The 21671-nt window shown below is 37.5% G+C and overlaps 1 protein-coding gene and 1 non-coding gene across 3 annotated transcripts in view; one reads left to right on the top strand and one right to left on the bottom strand.

The window, feature by feature from the left end:
* The window catches only part of METTL4 (methyltransferase 4, N6-adenosine), a 473984-nt gene that overhangs the window by 302410 nt on the left and 149903 nt on the right, over window positions 1-21671 (bottom strand). Inside the window, exon 10 of one of the 2 annotated variants that reach the window (XR_009497265.1) lies at window positions 5280-5348. The exons of the other annotated variant lie outside the window; for it this stretch is intronic. The gene's annotated coding sequence lies outside the window, so the exon portion shown is untranslated. Of the gene's footprint in view, window positions 1-5279; window positions 5349-21671 lie in introns of those variants that run through there. 2 annotated transcript variants of the gene reach the window in all.
* TRNAW-CCA (transfer RNA tryptophan (anticodon CCA)) lies at window positions 19258-19330 on the top strand. Its single transcript has one exon. It is a non-coding gene; the product is annotated as a tRNA-Trp (tRNA).

Below are 21671 nucleotides of genomic sequence, written 5' to 3'. Positions count from 1 at the left end.
GATTCTAAAATTTAAAACATTTTCCATACACATTCTTTAAGTGCTATTTTTTCTTTAAGTGTAATATTACTATTGGCTCTCGTGGTCTGGAATCCTCCTTCAATACACATAAACAAATACTTTAAAGCAAAGCTGAAAATAAAAGTTAAAAGGGTATACTTGGGCTTCCCTGGTGGCGCAGTGGTTGAGAATCTGCCTGCCAATGCAGGGGACACGGGTTCGATCCCTGGTCCGGGAAGAGCCCACATGCCGTGGAGCAACTAAGCCCGTGCGCCACTACTACTGAGCCTGCACTCTAGAGCCCGTGAGCCACAACTACTGAGCCCACATGCCACAACTGCTGAAGCCCGCGTGCCTAGAGCCCGTGCTCCACGAGAGAAGCCAGCGAAGTGAGAAGCCCGCGCACCACAATGAAGAGTAGCCCCCGCTCGCCGCAACTAGAGAAAGCCCGTGTGCAGCAATGAAGACCCAACACAGCCAAAAAACTAAAATAAACAAATTAATTAATTTTTTAAAAAAGTATAAGTAGATCAGCAAAAAATTTAGATAATCAATGTCAGTTTTATCAATTGAGCACAAGTGGTTTCATTCTGCACATCTATCTATGTCTTCTCCCTGAAAATAGATGTCTTATTCCATTTTTTAAATCTCAATTTTATTTTTTTTCAGCAGTTAATACTATACTTATTAGGCATCTATGTGATTTGTACTGTTCTAGACATTATAAGTGATTCCAAAAAATAAATCAATCCCTTTATAGAGCTTGCTATTTGGTTAAGGAGACAATATAGAGTCAGAATCTCAAGGATGGAAGTTACTATGGAGATTTGTTAAGGCCAACACCTATGCCTGAAACAATAATGATAACTACCTCAGATAAAATAAACAAAACAGTTTTTGTAATAGTTCCAAAAGAGAGAAACAAATATGTTTGAGAACTTGAAGACTGATAGAGGAGGTAGTAGATGAGTTGCAACTTCCCAGAAGAATTCCCAGACCTTAAATATATACAGCAGAAAGGAAAACAACATCCCAGTTACAGGGAAGGAGCAGGAGCAAAGGAACATTCGTAGAAATGAGCACAGCAAGTCCTCAGGACAATGAGGGGAAAAAATAAGAAGCCCAGTAGAGCAGAGGGTACTGGTTGGGGAGGAACAGGAAATAAAACTGGTAGGATGGCAGATGGGAAAATCTGAACTTCCAAGACACCATGACATAGATTTTTAAATATACATTAAATCCTATAGCCTAATTCTGCAGCTAACTCTGTTCAACCTTGCTAACCTTCCAGAAGTCCAAACTAGAGTTACGAATGGTCTAGTGAGTGGCTAGACCAGAACTAAATGCCTGAAAACAGGAAAAGCCTATATCATTCTAATGAGACAGCATGAATCACTCTGCATCATCTAGAATAGGCACTCCAGTGTATTTTAAGTAGCCCAAGAAAGGATGATTTATATGTTCAAAAAGCATAGATTTTTAAACAGAGGTCACCACTTCTCCTCCCCAAACACACACATACACGTCTTTTGAGAAAAAAAAAACAAAAACAAAAGCACAATACCATTTCCTTAAATGTAAAATGTTCCCTCTCTCGCAGCATGTGGAAAATTCCATCTATCAGCCCTTCTTCATATTTCTACAGCTTTTATTAACAAAGCATCCAAACAAACTTTCTGTAACCTCAACCTGAACTTTCATTTTTTTCTTGGGATTTTTATTTTCCTTTATAGTGTTCTCTTAGTTGCTAGGATCTAGGAGGTGATTTTAATTCTAGGTTTTTGTAACTTGAACATGATCTTAGCAAATTTTATATACATGGTAAATCTCATGAATAATGCTATGAAAATCTTTCGTAAAGTATCTGTGTGGTTTGTGGCAGACCTACAGCCACAGAGGACTTTGCACATAATTACTGCTTTTCAGATATTATTTGGTCTGGAACTTGATGACACACTGAGGCTACTTTCTGCCGGCATGTGAAAAGATATGTTGATGGTTGGGCCTTGGCCACGCTGACAAATAAAACCCCAAAATGTATGTCTGTGGCAAAGAAAGAATTGCCATTTGTGGTGGTAGAGAGACCCCTGTGTGCTGATGTGGCCTCTTCCTCAGCCTCCTGGTGTCCAAGGCAAGGATCCCATTAGCTTCTAGCTTCTAGCCTGACCAGTGAACTTGGAGCAATTCTTTGAAGAACTGAAGAGATTATTGGGGTATTCAGAATCTGAAGAGGTATTGAGAACCTGAGAAAGTATATCAGAACCATTCATTCACCTGACTCCTTATTTCTTGCTTTCTTTGCACTGCTTGTTTGCCAATTTGGTAGTAAAACCACATAAGTGGAGATGAAACCAGATCTAAGTTATCATTCTTGCTAGACTTCAAAATTGGACTTTAATATGTGTTCTGTCACAACAAGTTCTGTTGGGCTTCTCAATATTGTTTGCTATTTTTTCAATGATAATATTATTTCAATTAAATAAATATTTACTTCAGCTGCTATATATCAAGCAGTAAGCTAGATAATCCCAAAGATTATCTAAAATAATTAGATATTAATCTTTGGAAACTCAAAGATTAATAAAAAATAAACCCTCTGCCTTCAAGGAACTTGGAGTCTATTGGAGGAGACAGACAAATAAACAAATAAAATGTGTTTCACAGTGATCTGCACTGAGGTCAGTGGTAACTCAGAGGGGCACCTCACCCAACCAGATGAGAACAGAAGGCCTGATGGAGGTGGAAAAGAACAGGAAAAGACATTATCTTAAAAGGCTTCCTAAAAGAGGAAACAGTTGAAAATATTTAATATGAATAGTCAGAAGGAAATGAGATGAAGATATTCCAGAGGGAAGAGCACAAACCGAGGGGAAAAAAGCAATGAACAGTGTGATGTGTTCAAGGAGCTGGAAGCAGTGTGCTGCCACTATAGCATGAAATGTGACAGGGACAGCAGGGACAGCAGAAGGTGAAGTGTCGTATGGTCCATGATGGACTTTGAGCTAGATCCCATAGGTGATGTGGAGTCAATGAAGGCTTTATGCCGATAAGTAGCATAGTCAGATTTGTTACCCACTGAACAGTGAGTCACCTGGGTAGAAGAACTGCCTCAGTGACAATTTTAGTTAGGTCTTAATAAAGAGAAAAGAAGGTCTGTAGATATACTCTCCAGAACATGAGCTTGTGTGTTACTGTGGTCTCTTGTCCAAAAGAGTTCATTTTCTTTCCTGTGTGTGTGTGCTAGAGAGACAGATTAATCTATATCTAACAGCTTCTGGAAAACCACCTCTATAAGAATGTTCATAAATACTTTTGTGAGTTATGTGGCAAAGATTACAGTGAAACCTAAGCTTATATTATAATTCTGAGAGCATATGATTCCAGAAGCAATGTATGGAAAGGATGCTAACCAGTAGCTCTCAGAGAATAGTGAGTTATAAATTGCTACTGAAACAGAAATCAGACCTACTAATACGGCATTCATTGAATGTCAGAATCTCCACAATTATCAGTGACATTCAGGGTCCATGCAATCCAGGTATCTAAATGTAACAATCCCTATAGGGGTTCTTTTAGCTGAGGAACATGAGTCGGCCAAAAGTACTCACTGGGAATGACTCAACCCACACTTAAAGACAAATATATATATATATATATATATATATAGAGAGAGAGAGAGAGAGAGAGAGAGCAATAGGTTCTGAAATTGACTTTCAGGTCGTCTGAAGAAAATGGCAAGCACACGTAGCTAGTATGATTAAGAGTACAGCATCAGATGGTTCAGCTGGGACCATCATCTTCCTGGGTGGCCCCAGATCTGCTGAATATCTCTGTGCTATGCTGCCCAAGGACTAATGCTACTTCTGTTCAGTATGATCAGTATTGGTATATGAAAATATTCAAAGTTCTTCTTTACCTGTTGATTTATACCGTTTCATACTAATATGCTTTGCAAAATGCTTTCAGTCTGCTTTACTCGTTTTCTCTTGGAATAGCTTTTATTTGCCTGCTGGCTTAGGCAGCTCTAACATAAACTTCATGTGTTGAAGTCTCTACTCTAATGGGTGCATTCTCTCTGGGGTAATGGAGCCAAGAGGAAGGTTTAATCTGTTCCCTTGCCAGGAAGAGTCTCTGGGGTATTGGGGCTTCAGCTATAAACAGACCTAAAATGCATATGCCCTTGACACTTCCTGCCTTAAGCATTCTGTCTCCAAGAGTAAAAACTCAAAGACAATACTGTATACACTATACTTACTACACTGTTTTCCCAATTTTCTCCTCAATGTGACATATTAGACCTTGTTATCAAAAATTACTGTATTTTAAAAGTATAACTAAGGAATCCAGCTTTTAGAAACCACTCTCCATCTTTTCCAGGAAAAGAGGTAAGGTTCAACCCTATAGTTTCTACATACGCAATCTTGGAACCCTGTGCAATCTTGCCTCAGTCTCTAAGTCCCATCTTACCAGAAGCCAAATCTACCCAGGATGGGCTTAATTCAAATTGGTCTCAGTAAGATATCTGATCTTGAACGCAACTGTATTCTATTGTTTTTGTGAATTTTTGAGTTTTCTTATTAGTTATCTATTTTATACATATTAGTGTATATATGTCAATCTCAATCTCCCAATTCATCACACCACCACCACCACCACCACCACCCCCCCCACCACTTTCCCCCCTTGGTGTCCATACATTTGTTCTCTACATCTGTGTCTCTATTTCTGCCCTGCAAACCGGTTCATCTGTACCATTTTTCTAGGTTCCACATATATGAACTCAATTGTATCCTAAATACTGAGCCTGGATATCTAAGTCTTTGTAATTTTTTATGCTTTCTAAACTGTGATAAACTTTCTAGTTATCCAAACTTTGATTTTGAATTAAGGTCTTTAAAAATTCTGCACTGGTTAAAAATTATCTGAATAGTTATATCTGCCATTGCTCACTTCTGCTTTCAACTGAGAGACATATTGGGTTGCTCAATAATTTAGCACATCTTGCTGCACATACTCTCCTTTTTTTAACCAGAAATTCAGGGGTCAGAATTCCATTGCTGCTCTGGTAAAATGCCTAGGTAGGACCATTATCTTCATTTAATTTGAGAGGCAAGAAGGGAAGGGGCACTTATCCTACAAAGCCCAGGGTCAAGAGGATCTGTTCTTTCAACTCCACAGGGCACTGAAAATCTTCAAGTCTCCAACAAATGTTGTGGCGTTCCTGGCACTCCATGAGTTGCAGAAACATTTATATATGTGTTTCTAAATAACTTACCACTCCAGACTTGGAGACACTGGCAAGTATGCTACCAGTTCTGACTTCAGCTTCTTATGATGGCACTCTGTTCCTAAAAAAGAACACTTCTTGTTATGGGGTTCTGGCCTTGACTTGCTACAAACTTTCTCTATGACAATGTCAATTAATTACCCTCTGGTTCTCTGCTTTTAGCTTCTGTATATGAAGATTAATAAAACCTGATCCATATTCCGCAGGGTGATGTTGTGATGACAATCAGTACACATAGAAATAGTTAGGAAAAAAATATAACTTGATATTATAGCATCAGCATTACAGCAAGTAGTGCAAAATAAGTTGCCAGCCTGGTAAGGGAATGTGTTAAGCCAATAAGTGAGCTGAGGACCAACACTGGGGAATTACCGCTTCCTCTACCCACTGTCTGGCTTTGGTCCTCCCTCAAAGACAGGGATTATTAATGGTAACCTTTGAAAGGAGAGACACAGAAATGCACTCTTTCTGGCTATCACAGAAAGTTCTAAGTTGGTCTGAAATAGAGCACAGATCTTTGTTGCTATAAGCATCTTCTTAGTTAGAGCTGAGTCACATAACCCCAGAGATTCAAGTAACTGTCTATCTATCTCATTTAACTGCCTCATTTTGCAGATGAGGATATCAAGCCTTATGGAAGTAAAGCAACAGGCCCAAAACTACATGGCTACTTAGTGGCACACATAGAAGTAGAATCCAAGTGCCTGGATCCAATGCTTTCTCCACTATACCTCGTGGCCTACCTCTTCCATGGTGCCTGCATCATTTTGAATTAAGTAGCAGAAAGGGCAATGAATTCATTTATTCACTTATTCAACAAAAATGTATTGAGTCCTTATTTTGGGCCAGGCATATTGAAGGCACTGGGGGTACAACAGTAAATAAAACAGTCAAGAGTCACTGTCTTCGTCTCTTCAATATGTGGTGCTGGGAAAACTGGACAGCTACATGTAAAAGAATGAAATTAGAACATTCTCTAACGCCATACACAAAAATAAAATCAAAATGGATTAAAGACCTAAATGTAAGGCCAGACACTATAAAACTCTTAGAGGAAAACATAGGCAGAACACTCTTTGACATAAATCACAGCAATATTGTTTCGGATCCACCTCTTAGAGTAATGAAAATAAAAACAAAAATAAACAAATGGGACCTAATGAAACTTAAAACCTTTTGCACAGCAAAGGAAACCATAAACACACCAAAAAGACAACCTACAGAATGGGAGAAAATATTTGCAAACGATGCAACCAACAAGGGATTAATCTCCAAAATATACAAACACCTCAAGCAGCTCAATATTAAAAAACAAAAACAACCCAATCAAAAAATGGGCAGAAGACATAAATAGACATTTCTCCAAAAAAGACATACAGATGGTCAAAAAGTACATGAAAAGATGATCAACATCACTAATTATTAGAGAAATGCAAATCAAAACTACAATGAGGTATCATCTCACACCAGTCAGAATGGCCATCATCAAAAAATCTACAAACTATAAATGCTGGAGAGGGTGTATAGAAAAGGGAGCTCTCCTACACTGTTGGTGGGAATGTGAATTTGTACAGCCATTATGGAGAAGAGTATGGAGATTCCTTAAAAAACTAAAACTAGAGCTACCATAAGATCCAGCAATCCTGCTCCTGGGTATTTATCTGGAGAAAACCATATTTCAAAAATATACATGTACCCCAATGTTCATTGCAGCCTGTTTATAATAGCCAAGACATGGAAGCAACCCAAATGTCCATCAACAGAGGAATGGATAAAGATGTGGTACATATATACAATGGAATATTACTCAGCCATAGAAAAGAATGAAATAATGCCATTTGCAGCAACATGGATGTACCTAGAGATTATCATACTAAGTGAAGTAAGTCAGACAGAGAAAGACAAATATCATATGATATCACTTATATGTGGAATCTAAAAAAGTGATACAAATAAACTTATTTACAAAACAGAAACAGACTCACAGACTTAGAAAACAAACTTATGGTTACCAAAGGGGAAAGTGAGGGGGAAGGGATAAATTAGGAGTTTGGGATTAACATATACACACTACTATATATAAAATAGAGGATCAACAAGGACCCTATAACACAGGGAACTCTACTCAATATTCTGTAATAACCTATATGGGAAAAGAATCTGAAAAATAATAAATATGTGTATATGTATCAATATAACTGAATCACTTTGCTGTACACCTGAAACTAACAGAACATTGTAAATCAACTATACTTCAATATAAAATTTAAAAATTTTTTAAAAAGCCACTGTCTTCATGGAGTTTACCTTCTATAATAAGAGATAGAAAAACAATTGCTAGGAGAAAATAAACAAAGGAAAGTATGGCAGAGGAAATAAAATTTCTACATGAGGTAACCAGGGAAGGTGACTTTTAAGTAAAGACCTGAAGGAAGTGAGAAAATTAGCCAAGCAAATATATACCAGAAAAGCATTCCAGACAGAGGGAAGAGCAAGAGTGAAGGTTTTGAGGTAGTGGCTCCTGGTGCGTGCAAGGAACAGAAAGGAGGCTGGTGTGGCAGGTGTGAGTGAATGATGAGAAAGTCAACAAAGTCCAAGAGGTTCAACAGGGGACAAGTTTATGGAAAGCTTTGTAGGTCATGGTAAGGACAGCAAGGAGTCAGATGGGAAGCCGTGGAGCAGTATCATGACAATATTTTCATTTTAACAGAATCACCATGGTGATGTGTTTAGGAAGAGAACAAGAATAGCAGCAGAAAGGATTATTGTAATAATCCAGGGGAGAGATGAGGGTGGTTCGGGCCAGGATGGTAGAACTGAAAGTGGTAGAGTGGACAGAATTTGCTGATGGACCAGATGTGCAGGATGAGAAAAAGAGAGGTGTCAAGCATGACACCAAAGTTTTCACACTGACAACTGGAATAACAGAGTTGCCATGAGCAGAGACAAGGAAAAATACAAGAGACACTGGTTTGGAAAGGAAGTAGCAAATATCAGGAGCTCCATTCCTGACATAAGTTTGAGGAGCTCATTTGACATCTGTGTGGAGGTGTCAACTGGGTGGTTGGATATATAAGTTTAGAGTCCAGAGGACAGAGCCTAGCTGAAGATACAAATTTAGGAGTTAAGCAAAAAGAAGGTATTTAAAGTCATGAGACTGGATCAGATCACCTAGGGAGAGTGAGGATAGATGGAGGAGAGGCTCAATTACTGAGCCCCAGGTTTCTCCCACATGTACACATCAAGATGATGTGCTAGAAAAGAATATCAGGGAGGTAGAAACCCAACAAAATAATTACGACGCATTCTCTCTGAATACCTATCTCCACTCTACACACCCTTTTATGCCTAAATTCTTGTTTCCTTTCATTAGCTTACTTTTGCTTAAAAAAAAATTGTATAACCCAATTTGATTATTTATCTTATTCATCAGCCTTTACTTCAAAGGACTTATGATACTTTCCAAAACTCAAATCCCTGCCCACTCTCTGAAAGTATTTGCTGCCATCAATTACACTCAAAAGAACATGCCACAAGACATCATTAAAAAGTGTATACCTTTCCCAGATAACTATTTCGTGTGTGTGTGTGTATGTGAACACAGTTAATATTTATTAAGTGCTTACTAGTGCTAGTCATTCTAAGTATGTATGTATATATATTATCACAATATTCTCACAATAATCACATGAGATAAGCACTATTATTATTCACATTTTAGAGATAAGGAAAATGAGGCTTTCAGATGTTAAATAACTTGCCAAACTTAGCTAGCCTGGTTAAGAGGAACTAAACCTGGACAGTTTGACTTCAGAACCCCTACTCTAAACTTTTGCCCAGAGTTTGCAAACTGGCCACCAGGAGATGGATTTGAGCCCATATAGCTGTTTGGGTTTGGGCTGCATGGTGCTTTCAAAAAAGAAATGTACTTTAAATGCCTTTAGGAGGTATGTATGTTTATTACATCACAGCTCACACCAGTCCTTATAGCCTTCATCCTTCCCTCTTCATCCTGTAATTTACCTGCTGCACCAAGTGCATTTGCGTTGTTGACACTTACTGTACTATACGTTTTTCTTCAATCTTTAACAGGCTCAGCATAACTTTAGGGTACAGAACACACATTTGATTTCTTGCACACACACACCACCAACACCAACACTGCCATCAGGAAAAATAAAATAAAATAAGGCTGTCCTTTCTTTCTATCCTTCATACTTTTCCCTGTGGTGGTCATTCATAATGCCCAAGATTATCTCCAAAATTTACCTCTCCAAACCTAATTCAAATCCAACTTCTACAATGTAGGGGTAACTTGTTTCTTGCCTGGAAGCACAGAGCTGTACCCTGAGCATGTTCTATAACAGGAGGGACTCAACCTCCAAGAGATGCATCATCTCATCATTTGATGATGTTGTCATAACTCATCTCTGAACAGTAGCCTGTGACTTATATGTGTGTTCTAAGTGCGAGTGGATTCAAATAATTTTTGTTTTGAAATGGCCAAGCCACTGCTGATAAGTGTTGCCTTATGAACTCATTCTTAACTGCACGTCCATTATACATTCAAGACATAAGAATATTTCCTTAAATTACCTATATCAGGAAGCTAACGTATTTCTTCAACTGTTTCTGGTTCTTGAGTATAAAAGGGCTCTGTGATTCTGTCTCCTTTTCAGATTTGGAGGGGAAAAATCTGAGTTCTATGTGTAGCTTTTTTTTTTTTTTTGCTTCCTTTACAGAAAGTAAGAAGACATTTTAACAAATCCAGATTGAAATCCTTTTTGCTATAAAAGCAAATAATGAAAGATTCTATTTATTTGTAGAGCTAAACTCTTGGGGATATTATCTTAACAAGGTATTAAAACCAGTTTTTCAGAAGCTACTCTTTGCGTTTCGAGTTGCAACGGAGCAAAGCTAAAGACAGGTGCTGAGCACTAACTGGGGTCAGCTGCCTTTCCCACCTAAGAGGCTGATGTCTGCACCAGGACAGTGGAAGAGCACAGTTATTAACCTCTCTGAGTTTTTTTTCATTTTGGCAGAGGAAGGGTTGGATTTCTCTTCCCTTTACACATTTGTACACAAGAGATGATTTTAGCCTTAAACCTAAAACGTCACCTTCTACATGTTTAATTATTCAATTCACTAATTAGAACACCAGGATTCATTCTCATTTAGAATTTATTAAATACTTTAAATATATAAAAAATAACCAATACATTCTGTCAAGTTTGCACACATATTAGCAAATACAATTCACAAAGTAATTCTAGTAATAAATAGCTATTACTATTATTCCCATTTCATACATTAGGAAACTCAGAGAACAAAATGACCCTCCCAAGATCACACGGCTGCAAGTGATAACTGAGCAAGGACTCCAATTCATGTCTTATCATTCCAAAGCTCATGTTCTTTCCATGAGTTTGCTGTTCTTGTTGTTTGGCTACCCTGATATTGGTAACGGACTCGTTAGACAGGTGGCCCACTGTCTCACCACTCTGAGTCAATAATTTGCATTAGAAATGGGTGAGGAGAGTGAAAAATGATCTGCTTGCCACCATCTGACAACTTTCCCTTAGTCAGTATAAAAACATAAAAAGCTCTAACAGTTTGTTCCTAAACTGCTAGTACAGCTTTCCCCATGGGGGTCTAGCTCTGTGCAGTGTTGCACACAGAGAAGTTTTGTGATCACATTTCCTTTCCTTCCAGGATCTTCAGTGTGCTAACGTGCACCATGATTCTCCTAGAAAAGGGTATGATACAAAGTGTTTTCCAAGTATATGTTACCACAGAACACATTTTATAGAGTAACAGGACAGATTCGTGCAGCATGGATCCTCTTGGGGAGCCACTGTTCTTGTGAATCACTGCAACTTACTAAATTTTGGAAAATTTGTTCTAGGGAGCATCTCTCGTAGCTCAAAAACACTCTGTGCAGGACAGCTGGAAGTAAACTTACAGAATTTGCTCTCTTCCAAAATTTGGTATAGAATGAAAATATAAATGGATTCAGAAACAGCTCAGAACAAATTTATGAATGGCATATTTACCATAGCTTACCAAGGGAGACTAGGAATGGTACAACCTAACATCCAGGCAGACGTCAGAGTTGTCACTTAGCAGTTTTCCAACCTACCCCTCTGTGCCACTCTCCGAGGTAGTGTTCCAAGATGTGGGGCCCAGGCCTGACCCAGGATGACAGCTCTCGTGTTCTTAACTTCAATTTACTTCAGGGTGGCACCATTCATTCTTGTTAGCAATAATGAGATGAACTCAAGGCTTAAAAATAATTGTGTTTAAATTTAGACTCATCTACATTTAGAATGTCTCTCCAAATCCCAATATATTCTTTTGAACTAATACTTATTATTTCTTACTTAATTTCCTTCAGTGATGAATAAAATTAGAAAGTAATACTTTATAAGAAATATTTTATAAAACTTCCTTCTTTCCCTGAAATGAATTCTATAGATAATATATAACTTATTTGCATATACATAATATTTTTTTAAAAAATCAATATAATATCCTAACAGTATCATAAAGGGGAAATAATAATTTATAATGGAACAATGTGAATTTCCACATATAAATGCTTAAACATTGCAGTTTTTCAGGATATGGAGAATTCCTTACTCATGCCCAATAAATAGTAGCTCCACCTTCAATGTGACAACTCAAAACACCTCCTCTCCTTTTGAAAATGCCTTCTAAGCATCCCTTTCTTCCCCATTTAGAATTAGTGTATTAAAGAAATTTAAGTAGGAAGCAATATGTTCCAATTACTCCCTTAAAAGATCACTCTGGCTATTGAGCAGATAATGAACCAGCGAGGGAGAAGAATGGGAACAGCAAGACTGGCCAGGAGGCCATGCAGTGATCTGACTAAAACATGCTGCATTCATGCACCTGACAGCCAAATCTCCAGTTAGTCTGCTCTGTGTCTGGATGCCGACTGGATATCTCTATCTTAATATGCTGGTGATATGTGGAATATTTCAATCCTCAAATTGAATTTTAGAATCACCCTCATTCTCCTACAACAAACTAGCATCTCTAATTTTAGCACCATATCCATCTTACATATCTTTTCTGCAGCATCTCTTGAATTTTTGCTTTGCTTTATATCCAGTCTGGAAAAAAATGACAGCCTCTTAGCTGGACCACTACCTTGTATCTCCAGCTGCAATGTACTCTATAAAAAGCTTCTGGAACAATCTCTCTCAAACGCCAACATCTAAACATCATTCACTCCTTATAAACACTATCTCACTCTGGCATTGCAAGAATTCCTGAAGGTTTCACATGGCATGGGGTGGCCATGGAACACACAATGAGCCAAACTCATTGTCAAGATGTTCTAAATGTGTGACTTATCTTCCAATGCGACGTCTTCCTCATTCTTCCTCTCTGTTGCCTGTCATCTTATGTAATTTCTTATGGCATCTTACTACTGAGAGAGACCTAACCACCCACTGCCACACCCAGCACTCTGAAAAAGCAAGAACATTTGGTTCTCTCCTCTTAAATTACACACACACACACATACACACATGAACAGTGGGTTCTCAGTAAGTGTTTGATAAGTTCATTTCAAATGTTAAAAGAAAGTTCCAAAGTGATGACATAAGGAAGTATAAAATGAAAACCTCAAGCATTTTCTGTGGATTTAAGATTTTCCATGACCTTCCAAATCACCTGGTCATTCTACTATGACACATCAGTTTAAATATTCTATGAAGGGGCAGTATAGTGCAACTTGATTCTGAAGTCAGATTATTTGGAATCAAATTTCAGAAACATCGTTTACTACCTATAAGAATTTAGGCAAGTTAATTAAACTCTCTCAGCCTTGGTTTCCTAAGCTGTAAAATGAATAGTAATCGTACCTACTTCATGAGATAGTTCCAAGGAATGAGTGAGTTGCTGCATATAAAACACTTTGAATGGTACTTTACACATAATAAGCACTTCCCAAGTTTTAGCTGTTATTACTGCAGCAAGTTGACCCTTAAAATGCTTACAAATGTATCTCTAGGAATATAATACTATTTTATGAAATTAATAGCCTTTTAAATAAAGATATAAGGCCTATCAGTTACTTATAACATGTATAATACCACTAGAAAAAAAATTGACAAATTAGGAATAGGTCATAGGGTCTAGAAAGAAGGGAAGGTGCAAAAGTAGTCAGGTTCCATTCATTACTTCTTATGGGATATTTGTGACACTTTAAATGGCTATGAAATAGGCCTAACGAGATCTTTCAGACGAGTTGAGTCCTCAATGTATGCTTCTAATGAAATCCTAATTATATTTTATTGATGGCAATCATTGGGCCACCCTAGGAACTTTAATTTTTATTGAAATCACCAAGAAATTTCAGTACAAAAGTTCCTTTCCTTTCAGACCAGAAATTAACATTGAGAGAAATTGAGTTTTTGTTTTATTCCAGGTAGGTTACTCTCTCCAGAACCAGAAGCTTACCTTTTCATATCCTGCTGTTAAAAGCATATTTCAGTAAATGGGTATCAATAAAACAAGCAGTTATAAAAATAAAACATTTTGGTCAAACCCTAGAATGTTAACCACACAAAGAATTCCAGAGGTAGGCTCTTTATACAATAAATGCATCAGCATTTGGGTTTATACAGTATAACAAAACAAAACTTTATACGGATTATTGTTCTCCTTGGCTCTTTAAGGATACACCACATTTGGAAAGAAGGGACAAAGGGAAAAGACATTATCAGAGATGTCCTGGATCTCTTTCTTAAAGTGGGAGACAATAAAAAGCCATCATGAAGCCTTCTTATATAAAAAGAGTATCCTGTAGCATAATTCCCAGGTCAGAGAAGAGGGCAGATTTGAATTCACATTTCCAACTGCCAGAACACAAAAAACAAAGCAGACTTGGTTCTGTTCCCTTCATGTTCAGTGACTCATCTTAACCTCTCCCTCAGGCGTCTGGGATCCACTGAACAGTGGGTGCCTCATCATTTCCCCCAGCAACCATCAGGTCCTGGACATGACCGCCCAGAGATAATGGTCACTTGAAAGAACCCAAGGAGAGACAGGATCCTGGGCCCTATTCCATCTCAAAAGGATCCCAGCAGAAGCAGGATCGTTTTATCAGTCACTTTTCTGCGATAAAGTCCTCAGCGGTGAGAGGTCTGAGATCTACAGAGTCAGGGTGGTAAAGTTTTGCTTGAAAACTCCCTGATTTCCAAGAAGAGTGTGGCCAATTCCCCAAAAAACAGATATGTCCTCAGGGCAGAACTCACTTACACATCCAGTGCAGCTCAACCTCTGCCCCACAAGGGATTTTCTCCTTCTATGAATTCCTACAGCAAATGATTTCAAATTGCAAATGTTGGCCCTTATTAACACCTGCCTTGCATTAATGCCTAACTGAGCAATATCTTGTCAGAGAAATTGTGAACTCCTTCCACATCAGCAGATAATTTCTTATATATCCCTTTGAAGCCCAACACATGCATGCATTAAATCAATATCAAATGAATGAATCAAGTTTTTTATTGGGGTGGCTCTTAACTAGCACAGAACCATTCCCAACATCTCTGTGCAGTTTAGTAAAACACCTTTATATGTTCATCTTTGGTCAATGAAACCATTTTAAATGTTTTTAATTCATTCATTCAATGTTTAGTGCCTGCCCTTCAAAGGGAGGGGTGCAATGGAAGGTACAAGCAGAGTCATGTACCTTATCACGGTACATGGTCATAGAGAACCTCGTACCTTATCTTTCAGACGTTGGAAGGTCACTGAGGAATTTTATGCACACTATAAAATGGTCAGTTTTGGTTTATAGATAGAACATTCTGATGATAACGTGAAAGATGGATTTGAAGGGCAGGACTGGAAGCAGGGTAAGGTATAGGACATCAGGAGAGAAATGATGAGAACTTCAACTAGAGCAATAGTTGTAAGGACGTAGAAATGGGAACAGGTGTAAGATACAAAATAAGTACAATTTGGTGACTTTTGGAGGTCAAAATTCAAGAATGACAGTCAGATCTCTAACTTGGGTAACTAGGTGGTAATGGTTTAGGAAGATACAATTGCCTTCCCTTCTGATAAGAGCTCTAGATATCCTCATGCTTTTTTCATAACATGCATCACCCTGGAAATGCCACATTAGTCTTTACTACCAGCCTACAATCTGTAAGAGGTCCCGGACCATGCTGTCACATTTAGCACTGTCTCTATCACCACGTACAGGCTCCAACACATTCTAGATGCTTACTAAATACCCCTTGAATTAAAATTGACATATTGATTTGAGGTGACTCCTGTATATCTAGGAAGAAGATTGTTTGAAAAAAAGCCACTGACTTCATCCTTTCCTAGCTCTAAGCCTACCCAAGTCAACTTCAGGAGTAAAAAAATGCATTCTGTTTTCACTATCATTCCCTTCATGAATAAAATTCCACAGTCTCTCTAACTTAACACTTCCATGGTTAAGCAGAACTCGATGTCAAAAAAGTCTTCCTAGAATATGGTACAAAATCAATGTGTTTCCATTTAAATCAAAATTATATTTCACGAAATAAATAGGTTAGCTTTTTTTTAAGCTGTCTCTTCACAGGAATCAAGAAAGATTTGAAAGCACACTTACCTCCAGGAGAAACAAGTAAAAGCTGGTACTCAAGAACCAAGCTGCTGGCTGCATACACAAAATTTTATTTTCCTTAAGAACAAATTCATAAAAGCATGATAGTCACATGGTCTTTGAAATCCTAACAGTCTTGATTTAATATTCTTCTAGGTAATAGAAAATAATATTGTTTTTCTTTTTTGTGAGGTTAAGTATTAAATACTGATTCAATGTAAATCTAACAACATTCTGTGCTTAATATACAGATCCTTAATAACTTTGCTTTCTTGAGGATTAATAGAACTTTTGCCAGTCAGAATCCCAACAGGAAACAGGTGGCACACTTGAAATAGGCTAATCTGAGAACTTATTTATGAAGGGATTAATTATAAAGGCAATGCTATTTGGGGAACCACAATATACAGGAGAATCACCCAGGGCTGGGAGTAGCCTGACTGACCACTCCTGTACCGGAATGAATAAGGGGTTCAGTAGCTACTGAATCTGGAGGGAGAAAGTCAAGTCAAGAAGAACCCCTTGAGAGGGCCAGAGACTTTTGTTGAAAGGCATGGAATCAACCTCACAGTAAGGAATCCAGGGAAATGAATACCCAGTCAGTACTCTCCTCCCTCCCTCTGATCTTTTACCAGGCCTCCCCACCCTGAAGACTCATCTGAAGACCAAGGAAATGGGATCCATACTGATCAACCTGCTGGGGTGGAGAACAAGGTGAAGAAAGGTGGACAGTGGATCTGGAGGGGCAAATAGAAAATATCAGCTCAGAGTTACTCATTTGAGCTTTTCCACCTAGAAAAGACTACCTTTGTCCATTTTCCAGTGTCTAAAATGTCTTCCATCACCTCCTCTTGCAAAGGAGAAATTTTCCTGTGTTTACATTTAAATTTCTAAGTAAACAGTGATTATTAAAAACCCCGTGTTTCTCCAGCGTAGCAAGCAGAAAATCTAGATGATGAGTGCAATTGTAGAACATTGGGGAAACAAGTACAGAGAAAGTACAGACAAAGTGAAACACCCAGTAAAACTGTAAATGAACATTTCGGGAATTATGCCAGAAAAAAATATTTAGAATTCATTAGAAAGTCTTTAGAATTTAGGGATGGCTTCACAGTTTGTGTCAGATGGCCAAAAACACACACATCAGGATCGTTAGACTGGAGCTAAAAGCATCTTTCTTTTATCTCTTTTTGGAGATTTAAAATCTGCCTACCTGTGGGACCATACTTCAACAGTCCTTTTTATCTAAGTGCTTAGATAGTTCCTCAAAAAGTACTGTTTCAACTCAAAAAATATCATTTTTGTTATTGATTTCTACTGATTACCAATAGTACAAAATTTTTTTCTTGTCTTATACATCCATTTATTACAGTATGTCCAAAGGTGTTAGATTTCCATCCAGCATTTTCTTGAACTACTTAGTATGTTTATGGCAGAGCATGGCACTTAGTAAGTGCGTAGATAAAGTTAATATAATGGTAGTAGATAGTTGTTGCTCTTATTTGTTCCTCTTTTGAAGATATAGTATGTTTTTTCAAAGTATGGATTCAGAAATGCACTCAAGTGTGAGAATAGGATCAAAGTTCTGTCTTACAATATGTACTGTCATGAATGTAAAATGTTAAAAAAAAAAGGGGGGGCACTGCATTCTCCTCTTGAATATCTTAAAGTTTAGGGTAAAGACAGTAAAATCCAGTGGACCACAGAGATTCTAGGTAGGGCCAGATGGGCAAGAACTCTAAAATCAACCCCCAAATGTAGTTATTTTATTTATTCATGTATCTACTGAAGCATTACATCTTGCCTTCTTTCCAAAAGAAATGAAATGCTTCATTGTCATTTCCTCCTCATTTTCCCTATCTTTCCTTAGATTAGAAACTGACAGCTTAGATCACGTTCTGTCAGAGCAATGAAACGACAGCCCAGCCGTATGTTATTTAAAGACCTGGATTTCATTCATCATGAGTAAAGTTGACTGAAGTGAAAGAGCCTGATTTATATCACTGCGCTGCCAGCAGGATAAGGATCACAGCCCTTGCCTCCCATTGTGAACAAGATCTATAAAGGAAGCTGAGCCTCTTTTTTCCACCAGGGTATTCATTTTACACAGTGCCAACTGACAGGATTTTCAAAAGCAGAATTTTAGCCGGTTAAACAAGAAGGTCCCTCTAACTGGTTTAGACTATAACTAGTCAAAAGATAGGAAATGTAGATTCATGGTGTGACCTCTCTCAAATACTAGACAGGTAATAGGTATGGGAAAAAAATTGTTACTTAGAACCAGATATTGCAAACACCATTCAGAATGAGAGTTGTATTGGTTAAACTTTCACTTGAAATGCAAAATTTTAAATGCTCATTTCATTCACTATTTCACAAGACTTTCATATCAACCTACTTATACTCATGTTCTTTATCATAACAGTGCTTCTTTAAAATATGCCAATCCCCTCACCAGTGGCTGTACTAGCCAATGTGTATCTTAATTGGTCCTCTACTACACTGATTTGAATAGCACCCTGAGTGTAAGTATTCTCAAAGTACCTTTAAGGAAGGATTTTTATCAACCTCTTTTATTATTAAAGGTATCAAATTAAATTCTACAACTCCACTTATACTTAGAGTGTAGAAAATTGTAAATAATATTGCTTCTGCCGTAACAAGAAAACACCAGATAAACTAAAAAGTATGTTTTTCTTTAAGATCATCAAAGAACAGTAGATACAAAGAAGTCAGATTTACAGAGGAGCATGAGCCCTTTCTAGGTGCTTAAAGACTAGTGACTGCTTTCATACCTGGGGATATGTCACATCTGGAGATAGAAACAGGTGCAGGAGCTGGTCTGCCGTAAGCATGATTTTTTGGGACAAGAAGAAAACCAAACAAAATTGTATGACTGTATGATCTGGAAAGATAGTGTAAAATCTAGAAGGAGCCTTAAATGTAATGCTAATCATCCTGATCCAGAGTTCTTCCCCAACCTTATTACTCAAGTAGCAACTGAGGCCAGGGGTCAAAAGCAGAGAGAGATATAGACTTTGAGTTCCCAAGTCACAAAGTCCTGCCCGAGAAATGGGACTGAACTCACTCATAAGATATTTAAAAACAGGGATGACCTGAAATTAATTAAAGTTTCAACCTAGTACTGACCCAGCTCAACTCTAATAAAACAAAAAATATCAACTCTTCACCCTAGCTTCCTCACAAAGGAAAAGGCATGTCCTCTATTAAAAAAAATCTAGTTCAACGTTTTCTGTTTTTTGCATACAATATCCAGCATACAATCAAAAATTATGAGACATGGGCCAAAGTATGAAAATATGACCTAGGGACTTCCCTGGTGGTCCAGTGGTTAAGATTCCATGCTCCCAATGCAGGGGTCCCAGGTTCGAACCCTGGTCAGGGAACTAGATCCCACATGCCACAACTGAGAGCCTGCATGCTGCAACTAAAGATCCCACATGCTGCAACTAAGACCTGGTGCAGCAAAATAAATAAATAAATAAATATTTTTAAAAAAGAAAAGAAAATGTGACCTATAATCAAGGGGGAAAAAAGGCCACAGAAGCAGATCCACAGTTGATCAAGATGATGTCATTAACAGACTTGGATTTTTAAATAACTATTGTAAATATTTAGAGAACAGAGAAAAAGATGGACAAAATGGGGTGAGCAAGTTTGGAGGGAAAAATCAGGAACTCATTCTCGGATATGTTAAGTCTGAGATATCTATTGGATATTCAAGTGGAGACAATTCAAGAAAGAAGTCTAGGCTGGAGATGTACCTTTTAGAATCATCAGAACATAGATCATATTTAAAGCCATGAGACTGGGTAAGATTACTTAGGGGAAAAGCGTGGAGAGAAAAATGAAGAAGTCCAAGGACTTAGACCTGAGATATTCCAAAATTTGGAGGATAAGGATATGAGGAGGAACTAGTAAACTGTGTGTGAAGGAGACACCAGAGGAAGGAGGAAATGCAGGAGTGAAATATTCCAACTTGAGATTTTTAGGAAAAACCTGTATTACCTCAGCAATTAATTTGATTAATTTTGTTCTTAAACTTTGTTTTATGTTCTTGTCAGGCATGGCAGACCATTTCACATGTGGGCATTGGTGAACTTGGCATAATACTATATTCAAATAGACAATGATGAAGAATGGAGAAAATATGGTGATGATTCATACACATCAAAACTTTTCTTCAACAACATGAATCATATTTACTTAGTCACTGGCAAACTGACTAAATGCAAGGGCCTATATAACATAAACATTTACATTAAAATTTTTCTAATTAGAAAGCAAATGCATGTGTGTGTGTGTGTGTGTGTGTGTGTGCTATTATGTTTGCTTATTCGTATTTCATGTCAAACTTATATACTGGAAACACTGCTTCTATTTTGATCCTATTGACAAGCCACGTGAAACTTGCTTGTCTCTCAACTCTAAACAAAAGAACTAATGCAATCTACTATATGAACTTGGGAGACCATTATTTATGTGATAAGCTACCTATCACAATCAGTAAAAACAAGTTTCCATTTTAACCAAATTGAGCTCTAGGCAGTCTTCATCAGAACTGAACAAGTATGGGAAACAAGAATTAGGGGACACATTCCATCAAAAAAATTTAAAGATGATTAAACCAAGAAGAAAGTGTGTGAATGTGTTTCAGTCACTGAGCTCATCCTTAATTTCTAATCTTTCCTAGGGAGAACAACCACTTAATAGTGTAAATTTGTACTAAGAACATTTAATAAATAATGCAGTGAAGGTCTGATGCTATGCCAGCTCAAGCACATAGAAAAACATTTTAAGTAACTATACATACTTGAAGCATACACCATTTTCTTCTGTTTCATTTATTTGCAACTCATGAATAATTTCTGATCTAATGATGGTAAATCCTTCTCATCACAGTACCTAAAGGGTTAGACTTAGATTTACAGTTAATCACATGATGAAGGATTGAAATAAGCTAAAGTTAGAAAAATGCTGTAAAACGCAACTATTGTAAGTATATTTTTTCAGGAAAGAGAAAGATGACAGACATTTAGATAAAACAGTTTAGTTTCAGGGAACAAGGACAACACTGGAAGCAAAAATAAAACAGGGAAAGCACTGGAAGTCCAAAAAGTAAAACTGAAACTCCTTTAGTTTTCTTTCAGTCAGGGGATGTGAATGTGGCTTCTTTTTAACTTTTTTACACACAATTGAGTATGTACAATCCATGCAGGCGTTAGAAGAATGGAATAGAGCTATAATGCTGACATAGAAATACAACTAATACCTCATTGTGTGTGAAAAGAAAGCTAAAGAGCAATATGTATTCATGAACTCTTTTACGGAAAAGCACTTTTAACCAAGCCAATATATCACAATGTGTATGTAAATGCATAGGGAAATGTTTGGAGGAATACTCACCAAATGATAAAACTTGTGAGAGAGAATTGTGATTGGTGCGGGAAAAAGGAACTTTGATATTTATTCTAGGCATTTCTGTATTGTTGAAACTTTCAGTAAGAATACATCTATAAATTACTTGCCAATTTACATAAAGAGTACAAAAATATAGATGTTTATGCACAACCTCTTCTTCAGTGGATAGAGCTGTAGGCTAGAAAACATCAAAGCTAGATTGCAATCCAGCCTTAGAGCTATTTGGAATCTAGTCCCAACTCTATCCTAACTAGACATGTGACCTTAGACAAGTTATGAAATCTGAGATGGCTTCAGTGTACTTAT

Source organism: Balaenoptera ricei, chromosome 14 (genome assembly GCF_028023285.1).
Source record: "Balaenoptera ricei isolate mBalRic1 chromosome 14, mBalRic1.hap2, whole genome shotgun sequence".
Taxonomy (NCBI): Eukaryota; Metazoa; Chordata; class Mammalia; order Artiodactyla; family Balaenopteridae; genus Balaenoptera; species Balaenoptera ricei.
This window is presented reverse-complemented; position numbering and strand designations above follow the sequence as displayed.